The sequence below is a fragment of the Silurus aristotelis genome (assembly GCF_946808225.1).
Source record: "Silurus aristotelis genome assembly, chromosome: 11".
Lineage (NCBI taxonomy): Eukaryota > Metazoa > Chordata > Actinopteri > Siluriformes > Siluridae > Silurus > Silurus aristotelis.
The window spans coordinates 28631975-28656974 of record NC_139584.1 but is presented as its reverse complement, the minus strand read 5'-3'; the positions used below and the strand labels follow the sequence as shown (position 1 = coordinate 28656974).

The 25000-nt window shown below is 39.6% G+C and overlaps 1 long non-coding RNA gene across 1 annotated transcript; it reads left to right on the top strand.

The window, feature by feature from the left end:
- Positions 1–21596: 21596 nt before the first annotated feature.
- On the top strand, positions 21597–24163 carry LOC310733197. Its single transcript, XR_014535651.1, has 2 exons — positions 21597–23226; positions 23277–24163. It is a non-coding gene; the product is annotated as an uncharacterized lncRNA (long non-coding RNA).
- Positions 24164–25000: the final 837 nt, after the last annotated feature.

Here is a 25000-nt window from a genome sequence, read left to right as displayed (position 1 = left end):
GGAGGCCTGGGGTGCAGTCAACCTTCACATACTTTCATGTTCAATAGGGTCAGAGTTCTAAGGAGATCTTCCACTCCAAACCACGTAAAGCAGATCTTCATGGGCCTGGCTTTGTGCACAGCGGCATCGTCATGCTGGAACAGAATTGAGTCTTTTTGGTCAAGTGAAGGGAAGATTTCATGCTACTTATCTGGGAAAACCACATAAGGCTGGAAGGATCAGGTGGCCTTATAGTCGTGTAAAGTAGAAGTTATATCGAATATATTATATATGATGTCACCTGTCAGTCATCAATGTGAAAACAGGGTGGAACAAACAATAAATATGAGATATTTTATATATATATATACAGTGGTGTGAAAAAGTGTTTGCCCCTTCCTGATTTCTGGAAGTCTAAAAACCAAATAAATGATGGGTAAAACTATATAAAAAGCAAAAAATTTAAAAATTAAAAAATAATTTTTTTTTTTTTTTTTTTAAGATTTGTATATATAAATTACACACGCTGTAAGCACATAAAAATCTAATTATTTTTCCTAAATTCGAGCACGAAATAGTGAACGTGCTGATGAGAAAAATAAAATGTAAAATAAATAAAAATTCCTAAATTTTTTTTTAAAGAAATAAAGAAAATAAAGAAATTAATAAACTTCCTAAATTCTCAATTCACAAGTGATTTCACACTTGTTTACATCCGTACCATAAAACAACCTTTTACCATTAAATCATCTTTTTAATGAAAGTGTTTTGTGCCACAAGTAAAACAACATCGTTACTGTAAAAGCTGGAAAAACATCAAAAAATTGATTCTGATGGAAATTTTTTTTTTTTTTATCTATCTATAATTTGAGAACAAGTACCTTCAGTTGAAACTTTAAGAGTGTCCAGTATCTAGTTTGTAGTCTTTGTGTCTTTGTGTTGTTTTGTGTGTAATTACATTGTAATAAACCTCAGGATCTGGAAAAGTCAATAAAGTTCATCAGATGTAGAAAACGAACCACATGTTAATATTTTGAAGAAGAGCTCAACACTTCAAAACAAATCGATCCATCCTTAAAATGTTACATCTGCCGTAACACCACTGAATGAACACTTACAGTAAAGAATTAACAACTACAGTGTTAAAAAAAAGGACAGTTTGAACAGCATATACAGTGTGGAATCACCATTAACCGTAGTGAGTGAACACATTCAGTCTGCAATTAAGAATGAACACCTAGATAGGTGAATTAACACCCACAGTAATGAATAAACACTTACAGTAAAACAATAAATAAAGTGCATATACAATTCATTTTTACATCCCAGAATAAACACTAACTGTAGTGTAACACATTCAGTACAGTAATTAATGAACACTTAAAGTGCTGAATAAGCGCCTACAATGTAGGATCAGCCTTGTGTAATGAATAAACACATAGAGTGCTAAATGAACACTTACAGGAGTAAATAAGGAGTGTTTAAACAGCATAAACATAAATGATGTTGAATTAACACTGTAGTGAGTTAACACACACACAGCACACTTACAGTAAAAGGTCAACACCTACAGTGGTGAATTAACCCTTATAGTGGTATTAGGACAGATGTTACAGGACATACAGAGTCTTGAATAAAGACTTACAGTAGTGTGTGTTAATACGCACAGTAATAAATGAACATCCAGTGTAACAAATAAACACACGGTAGTAAATAAAGACAATGCTGAATTTATGGTTTTGGAATGAACACTAAAAGAGACGTTTTGAATTAACACCTATAGAAATACACCTTCTGTGGTGAACAAACACTTCCAATAATGAAGTGTAATAAACAACACAATAATGAAGTAACAGTAATGGATAATAAAGACAATTTGAGCAGCAGTTTCAGTATTATACAGAATTGAAACAGTTGATGATCTCTTCAGATTGATCTTTTATTTTTTACAGTACTGACTAAACACTTACAGGACAGAGGAATAAACACATACAGATGTTGACTCAGCATTAACATCAGCATTGGTTACATTACAATGAGCGTCTTCAGCATTAGTTTTTTATTTCCTGGCGACGTTGAAACTGGCTTCAGTTGCAAATACCCCAAAAAGTAAAAACTCAAGTGTTACATAAAGACCTACAGTGTCCTAAATAAACGTTTACAGTGTTTTGGCAAAAAGTGCTTAATTTATACAAAAGACAAAAATCTGTCAGTGAATATACACAAAGTAGCTGTTTTTCATCCGTTTCTTATTTTGACATGAAAAAATTTCAATCTGATCACAAATAACCACATCCATTATACAATATTAAACACTCAATCAGCAGCGTAAACGTGCCATTATTCGCTTTAAGAAATGTCTTTTGAAAACCTTTCTTCGTTTCTTTCTGTGAAATCATAATCACGTCTGAAATGTATAAGGTCAATGTTTATGACTCTGCGCTTCCACTCCATTCATTCCAAACACACACATACACACATATATAAACAAGGTGCATGTGAAAATCCATTAAATTCACGGCTTAACGGAAAAGCCGCAGGAATACCTCATAAAGGAGCCGAAATGAAATTAAATGAATCTTGTGGACGGTTTGAACGTCACCAGGTTCTCAAACGAATGCTTGGCTTTGTGTTTTACTGCAACAGCTGAACCACTAAAGCCGAAGTGGTTTGATCCTAAACACTCGGGTGTCCTGGGGTGAATTTAGCTCAACACCAAACCTGAGGCTGCCCACAGGGATGAGGGGGGGATTGCAGACGGTGCTATCTAGCGTTCTTCTTTTGATCCAAGGTTAGAGTCGCTGTGTTGAGCTGCACCCGGTGTGTGTTGGGTGGAACGTTGGAGCTGAAGCAATCGTCAACGTCATGCTTTGACTCCGTGCTGCCTGTTTGCTGCATTCCACTGTGATAACAGTGTGTGTGTGTGTGTGTGTGTGTGTGTGTGTGTGTGTGTGTGTGTGTGTGTGTGTGTGTGTGTGTGTGTGTGTGTGTGTGTGTGAAATTTTCTGTCCAATAAACTCAGTGAGCTCAAATTATTAACACCTCCTGTGCCCAAATGCATCCTAAGAGAATGCAGTTGACTTAAGACATGCAGCTAATTTCTCATATCTACAGTATGTGAGTGGTAGCTCAGTGGTTAGGATGGTGAACTTATGATCAGGAGGTTATGAGTTCAAAATTCATAAGCAAAGCCTTTAATCATCATCTGCTCAGTTGTATAAATGTACATCGCTCTGCATGAGGGTATCTGCCAAATGCCTAAAGTGGGAGCTCAGCAGGTAAAATGTTGGATTCCTGAGCAGAAGGTCATGAGTTTAAATCCCAGCACCACCACTGCTTGGCCCTTTGAGCAAGACCCTGAACCCTGAATTAATCGGCTGTATAACTGAGATAACTGTAAGTTTGAAACCTTTAACAAGGAATTAACATTTAATGAACACATGCACGATTGAAGGAACTCTTTCAGTGATGAATGTACAGTAAATGAACAGTGTAGAATTAACATGTACAGTGATGAAGGAATGTTTGCAGAAGACAATCAACAGGGATTCATTGGCACATGCAGCGCTGCAACTAACACACGCAATGTTCAGTGCACTCTTTCCATAATCCATATTTACACAAGCAGTGTTGACTACATTCTTGCATTGCTGAAATAGTTTTATCAGTGTTGAATTAACACGTAGGGATGAACTGCTGAATCACAGTGCTGAATTCAATTACAAATGCAGTGCTGGATAGAATTAGTCATACAATCCTGAATTGATTTTCACACGCAGTGCTGAATTGCAGTGCTGAACTGATTTACACATGCAGTGCTGAATTGATTTACACACACAGTGCTGAATTGATTTACACACACAATCCTGAATTGATTTTCACACGCAGTGCTGAATTGCAGTGCTGAACTGATTTACACATGCAGTGCTGAATTGATTTACACACGCAGTGCTGAATTGATTTACACACACAGTGCTGAATTGATTTTCACACGCAGTGCTGAATTGCAGTGCTGAACTGATTTACACATGCAGTGCTGAATTGATTTACACATGCAGTGCTGAATTGATTTACACACACAGTGCTGAATTGATTTACACACACAGTGCTGAATTGATTTACACACGCAGTGCTGAATTGCAGTGCTGAATTGATTTACACATGCAGTGCTGAATTGATTTACACATGCAGTGCTGAATTGATTTACACATGCAGTGCTGAATTGCAGTGCTGAATTGATTTACACATGCAGTGCTGAATTGATTTACACACGCAGTGCTGAATTGATTTACACACGCAGTGCTGAATTGATTTACACACACAGTGCTGAATTGATTTACACATGCAGTGCTGAATTGCAGTGCTGAATTGCAGTGCTGAATTGATTTACACATGCAGTGCTGAATTGCAGTGCTGAATTGCAGTGCTGAATTGATTTACACATGCAGTGCTGAATTGATTTACACACGCAGTGCTGAATTGATTTACACACGCAGTGCTGAATTGATTTACACACACAGTGCTGAATTGATTTACACATGCAGTGCTGAACTGATTTTCTCAGACTTGCACTGAATTATTTATGCACTGCTGCATTGAATTCTGAAGTTTGTAATGAACACGTTCAGTAGAGAAATGATCCCAAAGTAAATTATCACATCTTTTTTTTCCACATCTTTTGATCACAGTGTTGAACAAATTGCAGTCATTATTTAAAATTTAATGAGCAAAGTTGAGACAGGATTATTGATTATGTATTCATGTAAAACCTCAATAGATTTTTCTTTCCCAGTCCTTGTTGATTTGAGTATAGGAATCCCAGGTTCTAAAGCCATTTTGCATAATGCTTCCACCACCAATTCCTTCCTGGGAATGCTCCTCAGCTTTCATTTTGATTGTTACACCTTTATTTTACACTGAGCATTTCTTCAGTAATGTTCAGAATGTTTTGAATGTCAGAGGTGAACACAAAATAAATCATGTCCTTGTTTGAATGCGTGTCTCTTTCACTGGAAGCTTCCAGAAACTGGCAAGGTTCTCATTTGTTATTCAGACGAAGCTGAGGGGTGAATCATTTCATAACCCACTGTATGTATGTGAATGTATATTGTATATTTATGTGTGTGTGTGTGTGTGTGTGTGTGTGTGTGTGTGTGTGTGTGTGTGTGTGTGTGTGTGTGTGTGTGTATAGAGTATGTATACAATACACACATAAACCCAGAACACACACACACATGTACAATATATATATATACAGTATATGATACGAACATTCATTTTACACACACATGCCCATGCACACAAACATGTACAGTTCACACACCCAGAACACACACACACACACACACACACACATAAATATACAATATACATTCACATATACATTAACGTGTCGAAATTAACATGTTAATAATGCATTAATGCTAATTTATTTTAACAGCACTAATTTTATTAACACATGGTTAATGCAGCGCGCATTTCTGTTTGTTATTAAAAATATAAATAAATAAATATAAAAGTGGGATAAAAAATTAAAACCTTTAACGGCCGCCTACTTATTTCTTACTTCATTTATTAAAGAAATAAATATCAATAAACTCTACCAAATATTATTTTTTTAAAGTCTCAAATCAGCACCAAAATCCTCCATTATGCACAAATTTGGCAGCATAGACAAAAACGGAAATATAGCAAAAGTTGTTTTTGGTGTCCTGATTTGTTTTGCTATAAAATGTTACAGTACATGTTGGAATCCATGTTCCTCTCAATGAACCACAGCTCCACAGTACCAGCAGCACTCATGCAGCCCCAGACCATGATGCTGCCACCACCATGCATGACTGTAGGCAAGACTTCTTTGGACTTCTTCTTTGGTTCCGATTGGAACCCATCTTGAAAAACCTCTGTATGACCCTGACCACTGTACTGTAACTCAGTTTCAGGGTGATACTGATCTTCTTACAGCAGAGACATCTTTTTGGAGAGCAACAATTCTTATTCTCAATTCCTCAGAGACTCTTTACCATGAGGTGCATGTTGAACATCCAGTGGTCAGTATGAGAGAATTGGACTCAAAGCACTGAATTTTAACTTCTCTAATACAAGATACACACTTTTGTCTGGTCCTGTCAAGCAGACAAAAACATGACCATGATGAAAAGGACGTTTAATTTTGCATGTTTACACGCCATACAGCTGTAATCACTGAGGGTGTACTCACTTTTATTGGCAGTTGTTTAGACAGTAATGGTTGTATGTTGTTATTTTTAGAGGACAGTAAATCTGTACTGATACAAACCTGCACATTAACTCCTCTAAAATATATCTCCAAGTGTCATGTCTATAGTGTTGTCCCTTGAGAAGATTATACTTTACATATATAGATACTGTACATGCATACATACATATATATATATATATATGTATGTATGTACAGTATCTCACATAAGTAAGTACACCCCTCACATTTCAGCAACCATTTTGCGCTCTGTGTGTGTGTGTGTGTGTGTGTGTGTGTGTGTGTGTGTGTGTGTGTGTGTGTGTGTGTGTGTGTGTGTGTGTGCATTTCAGCAAGTTCTCAGTTCATTATGAACAGCACTCCAATATTGAACGCACTGAAGTGGCCTTAAAAACCAGAACACACACACACACACACACACACACACACACACACACACACACACTGAACACAATATAATGTTGCACACACACACACTGAACACAATATAATGTTGCACACACACACATACACACACACACACACACACACACACACACACACACACACACACACACACATGCCCGCATACTCGGTTCCCGTCTCAGACCAATTCGGGGCACTTTGCTTTGTCCATCAGTAAACAATGGAGATACGGCACAGTCCTGACAATCGCAAGGACAATGCCACTCGCGTCCTTGGATTCAAAAAAAGTATAAATATATTGACTAAAGCAGCAGCAGATTATTTATTACTGGCAGGAAGAGGCTCTGCACTTCCTCCCTCAGTGCCACGAGTTCATCTTTAGACTTTCGTATTTACACAAGACATAAAGCCTATAAGGCTCGGGCTGTGGATTAAGTGATTTGTAAAGTTACGCTTTGTTCCGTGTGTTTTTTGTCAGACAGAAAACCGAACCGAAACCTTGCTGGGTGAATCCGGGTTCGAGTCCTCGCACTATCTGAGCAGCTGGTTCGAAACATTGCCAAAAAAATCTATCTATCATCCTCCACAGAGCCAAGGCCACAACGAGCCGGTAGGCTTATGAACGTACGCACGCACACACACACACACACACACACACACACACACACACACACACACACACACACACATTCACGTTTTAAGATAGATGTTTAACTAAAGGATAGAATTTAAAGGCCCTGGATCGCAAAGTGAAGAAAATCCGGTGGTCCATGAAGCACAGCTTTAAGGTCACACTTATTATTCCTATAAATACAGCTGAATACCAATTTTATTAGAAATGTGATGGTTAGAATTTAAAACCATTACGTCTTTCAATTTCCCAGGATTTACAGTTTATTTACCGCAGTGAACCGCGTGAAGACGTTCGTCTGCCTTTAAGCTTCATAAACATGTTATCTGCCTTTTTTATTAATGTTTTTGCTTTATTATTATTATTATTATTATTATTATTATTATTATTATTATTATTATTATTATTATTATCCCACTCTAATGCTGACTTACTGTCTACGATTTACTCCTAACACAGAGCTTCAAAGAAAGATAGAGACACAGACATCGTTTATAAACAATTCCAAATTTTTTTTAAAGATTTTAATTGACTCTCTACATTTGCTACTAAAATAAAATAAAAAAAGACTAATTTAATAAACTTAATATATATATTTTAAAATGATTCATTACAAATAAATGACAAATATTTACCGGATGTAAACAAATGAATACTAAATTTCACTGTAGACGTTTAAACAGTATGACGCATTGCTATAAACGTTTGTTTACAAAAATACCAGGTAAAAATTATACAAATTAAAACAATGTTTCTTTAGCATTTAAAATTGCCATGGACAATAAATAATGATTAAATTATTATAAAACATTTATTATTTAAAAAATTTATAGATTTAAAAAATTTAAAAAATTAGCACAAATATATATATATATATATATATATATAAACACACTATATTTAATACACTAATACTAAATAGACAAAAGTATTGGGACACCTGCCTTTTCTAGTCACATATACAGAAAGGCAGCTCCATAAATATATCTGGACGTTTTCCTGCTATGGAGCTTCGACCCTATTGAACGTGAATGAATGTGAACTCTGACTGCACCTCAGGCCTCCTCACCTCACCTACATTAATAACTTTACACTTTACAGATGCCCTTCTTCAGAGTGATTATATTTATCTTATTCATACACCAAGCAGCTATGGGGTTAAGGGCCTTACTCAGGGGCCCAGGAGTGAAATCATGAGCAATGATGAGGCTGCGATTTGAACTCACGACCTTCGGATCCAAAGTTAGATGCCCTAAACACTAAGTTACCACCTCCCCTTAACCAGCATCATTGTGGCTGAATGAAGCTCCACAAATCTCCACAAGCAAACTCCAAAATCTAGTGGAACATCTTCCCACAGGAGTGGAGGTTATTATAACAGCAAATGGGACCAATTGCAGAATGGGTCGTTTAAAAAGCACAAACCAATCTGTTCATTTATTTATATATATACACACACACACACACACACACACACACACACACACACACACACACACACACACCAATTTGTTTTTTATCATATCTCATGGTTGTCAGCTTGATGTTCTACTGAGAAACGATGTAAATCTAAAGCTGCACTACTCTCAAACCTGCTGATGAAGAAAACTAACCAAAACCTTCTGACCAATCAGAATCCAGAACCCTACAACGAGGAGTGTTTTATGAGGCTCTGAAAGCTTCAGACCTCAGAACATATTAACCAAATGGAAGTTGAGTGTTCTGATATTGATGAGTGTAACTACAGGAACTAGCTTCGGAAAATATAAATAGTAACAGCCTGAGTTTCTTTTTCCTTTTTCACTCGTTTGTAAGAGCGCAGCATCTTTCCAGCAGCACAAACCCAGCGGGGAGAGAAGTGCAGGAGGATATCCTGTCCACGGAAGATGGCACTTGGAGGTACTCGAGAAGCAAGCTCGCATCTAGCTGGCTTCTACAGCAAGCAATGCTAGTAAAGAGATTAGCGCAGTGTAACACTAGCCCATGCCCTTGAGAGCATCAGCCCCACATTCGCTCTGCACCATGGATACAGTTCTGGTAAATTCTCATCACATTCTATCCTCATACTTTGGATATTTTTGATGAAAAAAAACGACCGGTGCTCACGTTAGCCATGTTTCCTGCTTTTTATTTACCGTTTTGGGGGGGTGGTTCGTGCACAGCACACGTATTACAGTGAGAAAAAAACAAGCGAAGACTGTAGTGTGTGTTAGACGAGAGCGAATTTAAATCTCTGCAGTGTTGTCTATAGATCTCTTATACATTTGAATTTGTAATGCTATTATTTGCATTTTTTAAAAAAGGTCAGCGATTTCAGCAAATAAATCCATATGCATTTGCTGGTTCCTCCAAAGCCACGCCCCCTGAATAAATACAGCTAGTGTGTCTTGTGACATCACAAATTACAAGTCAAAAGGCTTCCAGTCAGTGGAACCCCTTCGTCCACCACTGAACTGATGCTGAACTGTATGTTAGTGATAAGTAGATACACCAAGCGCCAATCAAAACAAGTTCACCCTCAACCCTGATTGGTGACTTGCTGCGTGATGACCATAAATAAAAAGGACAATTTTACAAAATGTAGTTGAGTAAAAAGTCATATATTTGACTTTGAAATGTAGAAGTTACAGTAAAATTCTCTCCAAATGGAAACATGACAAAGCGACTGAAGTACAGTAACGAATGACGTTTACTTCCTCACTGTTCACCGCTGCTTCCTATTATACATTGTGAAACGCTTTGTCTGGGAAAGCGTGGTTTCACCAACACACACGATTTTCTCTTGTGACCAGAAATTGTGTAAAGTCTCAGGTAGGAAAATCACTGATCAAACCTTTAATCCAATTTATTATAAGCACTTTGTCTCCAAAATCCACAGCCGTGTAAAAACACACATATTCCCATACATATGGGAAAAAGATGCTGGACTTCTGATCAGAAGGTCGTGAGTTCAAATCCCACCACCACTAAGCTGCCACTGCTGGGCCCTTGAGCAGGGCCCTTAACCCTCAACATCTCAGTTGTATAATTGAGATAATGCGAGTGTGTCCTCAGAATTAGAGATCATTAGCAAGCACTAGAGTCAATAAGTGTTTTTTTAGTGTTTTAGCCTTGAGGCTAGCAGGCCTATCAGAGAGCTCGAGTGTGTTATCTGTGCGTCTGGCTGGGTGTCCTCATCGGCACGCTCCCGAAGTGTGGCTGCTACAGGTGTGGTCTTCTCTTTCTCTCGTTCTCTCGTTCTCTCTCTCTCTCACATCTTTCCTTCGACCCTGACACACGCCAAATCCTCTGCCATCAAGCGCACCACACACACAGTTCACACACACATACACTCGAGCTCAGGCACATGCCAGAAATCCCCCCTACACCGTGACCGTGACGCACGCCAAATCGCCTGATCGCAGCCAGCTACAGCTACACCGTTCCCTGAACGCACACACACACACACACACACACACACACACACACACACAGAGCGCTTTACCTCAACTCATCTTCACCCACAAGGCTACAGCATTCTTCTGATGCCTCACTTTCTCGACTACAAACCCTAAAGACAAACGTCCAGATTGCAGCAGCGCAGGTCAAATATTCGACATAACTGCCCTTTATGAATTTCTCAGAACTTATTGCATCGCTTGAGAGTTCAATCTCATGGCCGAAGAATCACAACACCTAAAGACTAAGACTCTACTAATTCCCCCACCGACGTGCTCCGTTGCCTCGCACCGCACTGCCCAGACGCTCAAGCTATTTGCGGGCGACGAAACGGAGGCGTGTATGTAAAAAAAAGAAAGTTTCTGTATATTGTGCAGGATATTAAAGCAGCGATAAGCAGAGACCTCGCTGCCTCTGATAGCCCACGCTGACCTGCGGTTCCTCCGCACATCAAACACGGTTCCTCTCCCGGAATCGTTCTCTTCTCTTCCTCCGGCTCCCACCTTAAACCCCACTCCTCTTTTCTAAAAGGCTATCTCCTGGCAGGTGTCAGGGTGTTTACCACCCCCCCTTTCCACCCCATAACCCCTCAGCACCACCACCCAGCACCACTCGCACTCAAGGTTGGGTCACATGCTGCAAATATCATTCCGTGACTCATAGACTTTTGGGTTTTAATGACAAAAAAATATTTGAGATCGGGGAAGTTTGGAATCATCTCATTTGTTCCAAGCTCAACGGCATCACAAAACGTCAACTAGCTTAGCGTGTGCCACGTCTAGCTTTCAGCTGCAGAACAGACACAAGTGGAAGGAAAGACAGGAGGTGGAGATGGAGGTGGCAAAGACAAAGAAGGACAGGATCAGGAACGAGTTTATTAAAGGGACCGTGCAGGTTGGACGGTTTGGAAACAAGGGGAGAGAGATGCATGATCGAAACGGTTTGGACGTGTGCAGAGGAGGGACATGGGGTATATCAGGAGAAGAATGCTGAGGGGGAAAAAAGGAAGGTCAGAAAGGAGGTTGTGGTGAGGGAAGACATGAAGGCGGTTGGTTTGAAAGAGGCAGATGTAGAGAACAGGATGTTATGGAGACGAATTGATTCTTTGTGGCGACCCCTAATGGGGGTACACAAAAGAGGAAGAAGCAGCAGAAGCCAGTTAGCCAACGTTAGTGTTACGATATGACAACGCTACACTTTCACTTCTGTACCAGTCATGAAAAAAATCTAAGTACAGGAAATTTTTTGTGGAAGGAGTCTCCAGTGCCAGCATTCAGAAAACATCTACTTCTTTCTTGCTATAACATGACAAGCTGAGAAATTTGTTTTACAGATGACTTTTTGTCATGGCTACTTTAGCACAGAGCTACGGCGCTACATTAAAATGTAACTATAAATGGATAAAAAAAAAACAGCTGCCATATAAGGGGAATAAAAGATTTTGCTGCATTTTAAGGGGAAACTGTGTAGTAACTGTACATTCAGGTACTAAAGAGCTAAAATCTGGAATGTACATACTGCATTTGCTTTAAAAGGATTGTGAGGAATTGTTTTTTTGTTTGTAGCTACTACAGCTAGGGCGTTACACTAAAATGTAACAATAAACGGATAAAAAAAAAAGCATAACGTTTCTTTGAAAATTGGCTCTCGTATAAAAAGGAATCAAAGCCTTCAGCTGCGTTTAAGGGGAAACTCTGTAGTAACTGTAGTGTCACTTTCAATGAAGACCACAAATCCAGGATGTAGATATTTAAGCAGGTTACACACACACACACACACACACACACACACACACACACACACACACACACACACACACACACACACACACACACACACACAGTGTGGAGTAGGACAGAAGAGAGAGCAGCACGATGGCCTCAGCGCACATCATCGGCAGCAGCAGCCTTGAGGAGAGGGTGCAGGAGTGAAGGTCAGATATGAGAGGGGCTTCGTCCTGGAACAGCTTGTTAAAAGAGAGAGAGAGAGAGAGAGAGAGAGAGAGAGAGAGAGAGAGAGAGAGAGAGAGAGAGAGAGAGAGAGAGAGGGAAAGAGGATGAGGGGTTGAAGGAGGGTTTTTTGTCGTTCTCAATTGGCCTTGAGCGGATGCTTAATGTGCTCCTAAGCCCTGGCCACGTGGGGAGCGCTGATGTAAATGCTGACAACTACGAATCAACCCCGAGATAACCCAAACACAGCGAGGGTCAACCAAGTGCAGGGAGACGCTGCTCTCTGCACATCTCTCTTCCTCTCTCTCTCTCTCTCTCTCTCTCTCTCTCTCTCTCTCTCTCTCTCTCTCTCTCCACACGTTATACACACACCTGGAGCGAACCTTACAGCAAACTCACGGGTTAAAACTATGCCCAAAATTGGCACGCCGCTTTTCCCCTCCCAAAGATTCAGGACCGAAGTTTCCTCCAAATTCAGAACCTCAGCCGAAAACCAACATGACTGCTCACAGCACCAGAACAAACCAGTCCAGCACTTCCTGACTGAATCAATCAGCCAATCACGTGGCAATCACGTGTACACACTTCAATAAAACCTCATGAAGAACCTGGTGTGGTCTTCTGCTCTTTCAGCCCATTTGCCTCAAAATTTGTTTTCTGTTTGAGGAGATGTTTTTTGGTCTGGTTCCCCTCGGATCTCTCTCGCACCTGGGTGTTCAGCCTGGTGAGATGTTTTTTGTTTTCCGCACCATTTTGTTACAAACTCTACAGATGTGTGTATATAATATGCACTATATGGAAAAGGTTTGTGGACACCTGAGCATTAGTTTGGGATGTGCTTTTTGAACACCTCATTCCACATCCAGACCCTATCAACTTAATAAACTCCGCTCTTCTGGAAAGATGTTCCACTAGATTTTGTGGAGATTCATTCAGCCACAAGGGTGTTAGTAAAGATCTTCCACTCCAACCCACGGAAAGCAGTTCTTAATAAAGCCGGCTTTGTGCACAGGGGGATTTTGTCATGTGGAACAGGTTTGAATCTTCTAGTTCTAATGGAAAATTTCCTTTCATCCAAAGACGTCCTACAAGATTTGTCTCCCAAATTTGTAGAAGAACCTCATATGGCTGGAGAAGTGAGGTATCCTAATACTTTTGTCTACATGTAGTGTATATATGGAGTATAAGCACTTTTATTGCTTACTTACAAATAAAGCTGTTGCAGTATCTTTGTTTAGTTTCTTGGGTTTTTTTTGGTGGCCCGAGACCTTCAGAGGCCTTCAGCTCTTTCAGGTACATGACGTCTTTATTTGCAGTGCTTTTTTCTGCTCATGAAAACATCTCGGTACGTGCAGGATGCTTTGTCTCAGCTGTGCTCAGCGTGTGCTTTGTGCGTCTCGTATTTGCTCAAACAATAATAAAACGTAATTTCTTGCCCCCTTGTTCACGCCGCACGTGTTCCATCATCATTACTCCATGGTTTAAGCTTCCTTAGAAGACTGAGATGTTCACATTGGCTGAGATACATAGAAATATTAATGTTGGTTTCAGGCTTTTAAGATCGGATCTAAACGTGTTTAACATGCTCATAAAATTATACAATTGGACCAAGAACTGTTTAAGATCTCTCTGAGGAAAGACTTTTGAGGAACATTTTTTTTAAGTGGTGTTAATGGGTGTTAAAGCGTGTGCGCATTGTCTCGATTTTCTAAACTTCCTCTTCTTCTTCTTCTTCTTCTTTCGTCTTCTACCATTAGGGGTCTCCACAGCAGATCCTCTGTCTCCATACCCCCACCTGTCCTCTACATCTGCCTCTTTCACCCCGACTACCTGCATGTCTTCCTTCAGCACATCCATAAACCTCCTCCTTGGTCTTCCTCTTTTCCTCCTTCCTGGTGTCTCCATCCTCAGCATTCTCCTACTGATATACCCCATGTCCCTCCTCTGCACATGTCCAAACCATCTCAATCTCGCCTCCCTCACCTTGTCTCCAAAACGTCCTACAGGTAATGTCCCTCTAAATTTTTTTTAAATAGTGTGAATGAGAAAAGAAGATACTGATTGAGTTTGATTGAGTGTGTGATCAAATTTATCTTCCATAAAGAGATTGATGGATTGTGTATTAGCTTCTTGGTTAGCGCTCGCAAAAATGACGCCGAAATAGAATGAAATCAAAAATATTTTTTGTAATTGATGAAATAAAAAAAAAGATTATAAAATAAAAAATATTTAAATAAATAAAATCAATTCAGGACAGTGTAGATTTCCTAAATAATGATCATATTATTATATTATATTATTTTATTATTATATAGCAAACACCCAAAATAACATTTACAATCAAAATAATTGCTGAATAAACACTGGAATGTTCTTCAGGACTTCTTGAAGAACTGCACAAACTTGATGAGGATTTCACGTGTTTGAAAGCAAAAAAAAAGCAAATATATGTTTATATTTCTTTTCTCCTCTTTTCAAGAATCTTCAATGTTACCATTAAAGACCTTGAAAATAGTTTTACATTTTTTTTGTATTTTATGGTCACATACAGCGAGTAGTTTTTGTTTGTTTTTGAATAAATTATTGTAGTTCAATTATTTAAAAGAAAGAAAGAAAGAAAGAAAGAAAGAAAGAAAGAAAGAAAGAAAGAAAGAAAGAAAGAAAGAAAGAAAGAAAGAAAGTCTGGGTTGAAAGAATTAACTAAATAATAATAATACAAAATTATACATAAATATGCAGGCAGATAAACAAATAAATGAATATTATATTTTCTTGCTCCTTTAATAAAGTGAATTATAGATCATCATGCATTCATTATCATCTATATGGATCAAAGTTTGTGGACACCTGTGCGTAAGATTGTGCTTTTTGAACATCCTGTTCTACATTTAGTTCCCATTTGTGGTAAGAGAAACTCCACTCTTCTGGGAAGATGTTCCACTAGATTTTGTGGAGATTTTCTGGAGATTCATTCAGACACAGTGGAAGTAAAATCAGGTGCTGATGTAGGTGAGGTGAGAAGGTCTGGGGTGCAGTCAGGTTTGGAGCTTTATAGAAGGAGATCCTTCACTCCAGGCAGATTTTCATGGAGCTGGATTTGGGCACATGGGCATGGTCGTGCTGGAACAGGTTTGGGTCTCCTGGTTCATGTATCCATAGACGTTCGATACATTTGTGTGCTTTCAAGTTTGTGGGAAGCGTCTGGAAATTTCCCACATTTGGTTGGAAAAGTGACGTTTCTATACATTTGTTTACATTTATAATCTTTTGTAATAGAAAGGAAACGGGATCTACTGAAACAGTGAATCAGCCTGTGTTCATGGTAGAAGTATAGAACAAACGTACTTTACTTTTTGAATGGAAAATATTATTATGAATAATTTTATGCTTCTCATCTATTTTTATATAGGAAATGTTTCCTTCAACCTCTACTATATACCGAGAACCTACAATTAGCACCTCGTATTTAGGAGATGAATTAGAAAACATATATCCGACCTCTCCAAGGAATTATGATTATTTTCTTTCTTTTTTTTTCTGTGTGTAGTTTGTTTGTATTACGTACATATTCTAGGATTGCAAAGGGAAAAAGAATACGTGTATGCCAGATAAGAATGTAACTAACCTCGTTGTGGAATAAGAACTGCTTTTTATGCTACTGCACAAAAAAAAAGAATTCCAAATAAACCCTGAATCGGAGTCACGTGTTCGGGTGACTCTGCTTTTTCACGTACCTAAGAAGAAAAAAAAAAGGTACCGTGAAAATATTTGTCGCTCTGCAGCCTCCAGAGATCTCCGAAGTTCATGAAAGTTGTCAGTGCCGTAAGTTAAAGTAAAAGAAAGAAGAGATTCTTTAACGGTTCACGCTTTCGAAAAGGGCTTTGACATACGTGGGAAATTTCATCAGAGCGTACATTTACACTCGAGTCGCTTATTTGACGCTTTTAATCAGAACGTGTGAACGGATTAGCGACGGATTCTTAGCGTGAAAGGAAAGTGCTGGAATGGTCAAGGCGGTGACTGAAGAAAAAAAAAAAACATTTCAAACACACAATATAATACAAGAGAGATACAAAAAAACACAACAACAATAAGAGTGTTCTTCTCTACAGGGTTGGAGGAGGAACGTGTGAAAAGGAATAAAGACATGAGTTACAGAGCCAATGTTAAGATTCGGTGAGGAACGAGGAGGACGAATAAGCAAGATTTTCCACTGTGTGTGCATTCAGATCTCAGAGAAGAATTCGTTGAATACCAGACATGGAGCTCCAGCTTGTGATTTTGATCCAGTGTGAGGAGATAATATGGTGCTCTAAAACTATTTTATGAGTTCATGAAAAACTGAACAAAAACAGCAGATAATGAAAACGTTAAGGAGAAGCAAAAGAAACTTTCCTTATCACTGGCTCCTTATGTATTCTCCTGTAACTCATCGATTGAAGGCACCACTGAGGACCAGCGTTAGATGTTTCTGAAGTACCTGTTAACCCTGACCAGTATAAATCAGTAGCCTCAATGTTCTTTGCTTTGTGAGTCTACATACGGCAGAAAATTACACCTCCAAACAGATTCCCTTTAAAAACCATTGATGAAACATTTTCTGTCGAGGCCGAAAAAATCCAACCTGAAGATAACCATTAAGCAAACCATATATCTTCAGGGTTTTTCCAGAATATCCCCAAGTAAAAGAAAAGCCAGATGATCTTTCTTGTTGCAAAAAAAGTGGAAAGTAAAAAGATTTGGGAAGTGAAAAGACGTAATATTGCATGAGCAGAACGTTTTTATTGACTGAAGATATTCTTCAAAGGTTCTTAAAAAAAGGTTCTTTAAGAAGTCATTTATGGTTCCAGCCTTCTCAGCGGGTTCTCAAAGAGGTTCCAAAAGACTCATTTCTGAGCATATTAAACATATTCAGATCCAATCATGAGGTTCTATACGCTTTGATAGCCTTTTTTTTTAGTAGATGGGGAAAACACTTGCATTCTTCACTCTTGTCATTTCAAGATGCAAAATATCATTATACAGAAAAGGTTCTTTATGGGTTCCCTGAACAAACCTTTGAGTAGTTTTTCTCTAGTGGAATCCTTACCTTCAAATTTCAAATGCATCATTTTCATTGCTTATTAGGAACGCTAAAAGGAACCTTTGAAGGAGTTTCTAAAAGAATCCATATTTAAGGAAATATCTGGTGTCCTCAACACACATCTCCTATGACTATACACCAGATATCAGGGGCTACAGGAGAGGACAAGTGCCCTGGTGACCAAGAACCGAGAACCACATTAACTGATCACTAAAGAAGGAGTAAAAACTTTTAATCGGAAATCTATTGCATTGCAGCAAATATTGTTTGGATCACGACGTGGTTTCCTGGATCCCCCCAGGATCGTCCATATCCTGATTTGAAATAACGATACACGCAAATGCTTTCGAATTGAGAATCGTATTCACCAAATACTAGGGGTTTTACTGAAGCCTGAAGATTCACACACTTACCAAATAGCCACTGGTCATCCCACTTAACTCTGAATGAAAAAACAAGACCAAACCTAGAACTATGACCTTATAAATAACGCAACTAGAAAAATACCAGGTACGAGACCCTGACCTGAGCTGAACATACTCGAAAACTTTACCCCAATCAATATATTTTCTTGCCTCTTAATCATAAGTCAGCCTTGCCCATACGCTGACTCTAAAACAGCTGAGTCAGAGAGTGACTCGTCTCTCCCTGTCACAGCTCTGTTTATTCTGCCCGACGAGCAGGAGTTCAACCAGGCAGAGCTATCACTGCATAAACATTATTCCGGTTGCTGAAGCCGGACTCAGGAGGTGGATTGATGGGGCTCCGTTCCCAGAGGCGTCAACACTCGGTGTGTGTTTGTTTATGTGGAAGTGATAAAGTCCTGTCTAAAAACAATGTCCATCCAACAGTGCTTATGGTCTCAGTGCAAAGTCATATCTATTAAGCATCCAGAATTTGCTGACTGGTCTGCTTGACCTGTAGCTGGGTCGAGACGAGATCAATTTAACCAGAAGGGAGGTTTAAATAAACACATCGTATTCCAATGAAAAGGTTCAAGATGGATTTTCAGAGCTGTTTTAACGATTCATGTATATCTACGGGACACGGTGTGGGAATCCCAAAAACTGACCATAAACAGCCACAGAGCTCTGAGTATCCAAAATACTTCTGTTCATTTCATGTCAGTGAAATGAATACCAAGTACACCAACTATAGACTCACAGGGGTGCCAATATTTTCTCTTCAGTAAGTACAAAGGGAAGCATACTTATACCGATCAGCCATAACTTTATGACCACCTGCTTAATATTGAGTTGGTTCACTTTTGCTGATAAAACAGTCGTGACCCATCGATCATTAACAGCATGAACTTCTTCAGCAGTTTGAGCTACAGGAAATCGTCTGTTGGATCGGAACCACACGGGCCGGACTTCGTTCCCCACGTGCATCAATGAGCCTCGGCCGCCCACTACCCTTCCTTACCCTACCCTACCCTTGCCGGTTCACCACTGTTCCTTCCTTGGAGCACTTTAATAGATTAGATTAAATTAGATTAGATTAGATTAGATGGATGGATGGATGGATGGATGGATGGATAGATAGATAGATAGATAATATAAATGTACAATATGTACATTAGATACATAGAGTTGTATACAGTGTTTATACAGTGATCTAATGGTGCAGTGTAGATTTCAGGAGGTTTATGGTGGAGGGAAAAAAAGCTGATCCTGAACCTGCTGTTTCTGGTGCGTATGTTAAACAGGATCTTAAACAGTTTGTGACTGGGATCTGAAGAGTCCTTGATGATGTTGTGAGCTCTGTGCAGACATCTGCAGTGGTGAAGGTGGTGGGTGCCAGTGATGCGTTGGGGGATTTCGACCAACCTTTGCAGGGCTTTAAGTTCACACACAGTGGAGCCTCCGTACCATACATTGATGATACTGACCACTGCAGACCAGGAACAGCCAACAAGAGCTAAAGTTTTGGAGATGCTCTGACCCAGTCCTCTAGACGTCACAATATGTCAAAAATCCTTATATCCTTATCCAATTGTTCCTGCTTCTAACACGTCCACTTTGAGGACAAACTGTTCAAATAAATCCACCCACTAACAGGTGCCATGATGAAGAGATAATCAGTGTTACTCATCTCCCATAATGTTATGATGTCATAATGTCTTGCGTGATGGCATTTACACACCAAAACATCAGATTCAGAATCATCTTTATTGCCAAGCATCATGGGATGCATGTACAAGGAATTTGTTATGATGTGCTGGTGATATAAAAATATGAAAAACTATCAAATATAAGGTGCAGGGTGGCAGGACCATGTTGGTCGTGTTAATGTAACGTATATGAGATGACAGTGTGAGGTGGCTGATCAGAGATGATGGTGGTTTCTTTGCTGATAAGGAAGAAGATAGAGGGAGTAACTTAAAAAGTCTGCATCCAGGGTAAGAGGGGGCCACAATCCTAGACGTCCACTTCAGGGTACTGGAAGTGTACAGGTTCTGTAGGACCATGGCTGAGGGGGTCAAAATGTTCTTCAATGAGGAGTGGAGCAAATGGTGATTTTATATCATCCTCACACCACAACAAAGATAATACTATAAAAATCAGCGATGATAAAGAACCCCTCAAGGGGAAGAAAGTCAAGAAAATGTTTTAAGAGGTGGGAAAATCTTTTGACACACTTCACCAATCAACAGGCTGCAATATTTTTTAGCTCCACCCACACAACAACATAACAACTCTGGCCCTTAAGAGTTCATCTTACACGGAATATGCGCCTTTATTTTGTACACAGTTTTCTCCAAGGTGTGCCAGCTCAGCATTTTTGATTTGGCCCTGAACCTCCACCGTTCCATTGCACCTCTTTTGTGAAGCGGCGACACCAGGGGCGACCGTGGTGAGGAAAAAGTCAAGACATAAACTCGAGGAGTAAAATGGAACCAGTTCTCTTCTGAGTAACACAAGATTGATGGATTATACTGTAAATGATTACAGTAGCAGGGTGTAGACGAGAATCTCAAGGAGGATGTTTCTTTTGGACTTTTGTTCTTATGAATCTTACGTACATCATCCATATGTACCCATTCCACATCCAGTCTCCATGTACTGTTATTATAACCTCCACTTTTCTGGGAAGCTGTTCCACTAGATTTTGTGTGATTTGGTCAACCACAAGGGTGTTAGTAAAATCAGGTACTGATGGAGGTGAGAAGGTGAGAAGGTGAGGAGGCTCCTGGGGTGCAGTTAGCGTTTACATTCCTTTATGTTCAATAGAGTCGGAGCTCTATAGCAGGAGATCTTCCACTCCAACCCATGGAAAGCAGATCTTCATGGAGTTGGCTTTGTGCCGAGGAGCATCGTCATGTTGGAACACGTTCGGGTCTCCGAGTTCCAGCGAAGGGAAAATTGAATGTCACCGCGTCGAGAAACGTCCAATACAATTGTGTATGTTTGTGGTAACAATTTGACAAAGGAGGACATATGGCTGGAAAAGTCAGGTGTCCCAATACTTTGTAAATTGAGAGACACCTACGTTGGTTTATTGAGTTGTGGGTCATTGGGTGAACGTGGTGATTTCTAGAATCTGAGGATGAATCATGAGTAAAGAAAGTTCCAAGGATGAAGCACACAGCCGTGTGGAGACGTGAGAGAGAGACCGAGGAGCCACAACGCTGGGCTCGTCTCAGCATCGAGCGAGAATTCCAGCACTTTACACTCGTTTTCACCTGCTGCATTTTTTCGTTTCATGTTCTCAACTGCTGCTCAAATTGTTTTTTGGAGGAATATTTCCTACAGTCTATTCCATCAATCAAGCACGTTGTAATTTCTTCAGTGTAAAAGCGCTCGGTTTGGACGTGACGCGCGATTGAGAACGTAAAAACGCACACACACACACACACAAAGCTTTTCACAGTTGCATAAGATTCACATTTATTTGGTTTCAAGTCCTAAAACAATCTACACATGCTTTCATAACACGTATGGGTCACATTTTTCTTCACAGGTAGTTAAAGAGTTGCAGATGAAAGAGGTCTGAGATGTACCTTAGGAAAAGCACCTGAGACAAACGCGCCTAAAACACGTGGCGTACGTGACGAATTGCTCTGATTACGTGACGTTTCCTGACAGAGATTCGGTTCGACTAAATGATCGAACAAGGCCAATTTGCTAACGTTACGATGGTCACGAGATTCTCACGTGGAACCGCTTACGTTAGAACCTACAGTATGCGATAAACTGAAATTCTTACTGAATCGTTAAAATATGGGACTGTTTATTGAACCTCCTTCTGCTTTTCTACATTTTCCTCCTAGTGCTCAAAAATCATTGTTGTCCTTCAAAGAGCTGCTGAGTGAAATGATCTCATAAAGACTGTAAACATGAGAAACATTCCTGGTGGTTGTGTGTCATTTAACGTAAATCTGAAGAAGACCGTATACGTATGTAGCTTTTGTTTTAAGCAGCGTGTCTATTCCCTGAGACAGCAGCTACACTCAGAACCTCCTTCATCTGCCTCCATTGTTTTTTTTTTTTCGTTTTTTTTTTTTTCGTATAAGCCCCAACACTCGATGTTGTGTCTTCCGTTAAAGTTTCAAGTGTGTAAAACTGATAGCACTTTTGATAGTCTTATACCGGCCAATTGGCATACCCGTAACCGTAACAAACAAAAGAACAAAAGCTGATTGGCCGAAAAAGTGTCACAGCATCTCATTGATTACAGTGGGTAAACAAATAAACAAACAACAACAACAAAAAGCTTGTAAACAGCAGTCACGGAAATAAGGACAGCTCTGACAAGAATTACATTCTTAATGGGAGGAAAAAAAAAACCTTTACAACAAATATAATACTGGTTATTTTATAGGATGATGTCATCATTGCACTGAGGGGAAAAAAACGTGTCGAAACGATCCGGCGTACACAAGAGACGCGCAAAGATACGGTCCGGTGGCGCAACGAAACCAATAAATAAAGTGGTTTTTTTTCTTCTTTAATGAAAGTACACAACATGATGACACTACTAAAAAAAAAAAAAAAAAAAAAAAAAAGAGGTAGTTTTAATGTAGAAATTGCAACAAAAAAAAGGGGGGGGGGGTTACAAACATAAGGACAATTTGAAAATATCTATAAAAGAACATTAGAGAAGAAAGAAAAGTTTCAGAGGTCAGAGGACGCTTTAACAGTTTAACGCGCATCGAGAGTAAAAATCACGGTCTACATTCACGAGTGCGCTTTGTGATAGAGGCCTATTGCGACGGGGAAATTCAATGCCACGGGACAATGCGTTCGGAAAACTTGGAAGCTCCGAACCGAACGCCCACGGCCTCTCTTATTGAGTCCTGTAATAGACTGAACATCAATCGACAAAGGCGCAGAGGTTACAAAGGGTCTTACAAAGAGGTCTTAGCACTTAGTACAGGGGTCTGTATGAAATGAAGCATCTCTGAATTTGAAAAAGAAAAAAAGAAAAAAAAAAGAAAAATCCCTGAGCTTCAGAGAATCCTCACGAGGATCATGAACCTGCATCTCAACCTTATTTGCGTGTTGATTGTGTGATTTTTTCAAATTGATCTCTGAGGCACGTGTTCAAGAGTTCGAAACACTTTATATAAAGAAATGCCCTGTGTGCATCTGTGTGTGTGTGTGGTGTGTGTGTGTGTGTGTGTGTGTGTGTGAGGCTGTATTTGTAGTCCAAGATGTCAAAAATTTTTGCCCGAACGGAGGGTGCCGTCTACGTAGTCCTCAACCCAGTCTCAAAGGACAGACAATTTACACACACACACACACACACACACACACACACACACACACACACACACACCAAAAGAAGTTCAGCATGACCTCTGATAATGAGACTGAGCGCAGGAAAAGTGATAGGCCTTCACCCTAAAACAAACACCAAAAGCAAAAAAACCATCCACAGCAGTAGCTACGCGAGCGAGCGAGACTAAACCCGGGATAACGTACGCCAACTCAAATAAAATGACAAAAATAAAACATTGATGAATGAAGCTGCTGTTTAGAAGCAGGTGTATAAAGTGGTAACATTTGGTCCAAATACTAAACGGCGTATCACTCGTGAGCACGTCTATTTGATTTTTTTCCTCGTTTAACCCGTGCCTATGATAATCCCTGATTATTTTGTTACTGCTGAGGTTTAAAGCTGCATTCGAGAGGCCTTGAGGTGGAGGACGGGGCGCCGGGCATCACCGAGCCACCCTGACTTCTCTGTGACCCTCTGCTCGTCATTGTCTGCTGCAAAAATATGTAAACATCACTCGAATATTTTTTTTGTTGGGTTTTTTTTTTTTTTTTTAGATTTTTTTTTTTTTTTTCCTCAACGATTTTTGGAATGTTTCAACTGTTTGGCTTCGCATCAAAACATCTCGACATTTCACCCAAGGACGTCTCCGCTCCCCCTAAACGTCAGGTCTTCGGAGTTTAATATTCAACATCATCTAACGGGAGTCCTTTAGGGGGGGGGGGGGGGGGAGAAAAGAAAAAAAAGAAAAAAAAAAAAGACACCCCGTTTCTTTCCTGGATAAAATTAAAAAAATTTAAAAAAAGAACAAGCACCTACAAACTAACTACAACCTTACTACAACTACCTACAGTACGTCGTTGTGATATCCGAGTTTGAGTGACGTCAAAAAAAAAAAAAAAAGCCAGTTTTTACCCTGTTTTTAAAAGAATCTGTTCAGCGTGAAATAAAAAAAAATAAAAAAGCAGAGCAGGGTTTGGGCGAGGACACGTTAAATCGCACGTTAACGTGGTTGGTGCACGTTCTCCGAGCGCTCCCCTTAGTTGAACTCGCTCAGGTGAACGTTTTGCTCGTTTCCTGCCAACCTTCCAGAGAGTAGAAGCTCTAACTAATTCAGAAACAACAGATATACACCTATATATAGTGTGGAGTGTTTTATATGTATACACACACACACACACACACACACACACACACACACACACACACACGTGTAGGACCAAAGTATTGGGACACCTGATTTTTTCAGCAAAGTGTTTGGAGACACACAATTGTATCAGAAATATTTCATGTTTTCCAAGATCCATGAAGATTTGCTTCACATGGGTTGAACTGGAAGATCTCCTGCTATAGAGCTCCAACCTCAACCCTACTGAAGACCATCTGCACCCCAGGCCCCCTCACCTAGCCTTCATCAGTAATACCAGTAATACTCATACCCTTGTAGCTGAATGAATCTCACACACATCTCCAAAAGTATCTACTGGAACATCTTTCCAGATGACTGGAGGTTATAATAACAAGGTTTAAAAACACAACTTATTTTAATGCTCCGG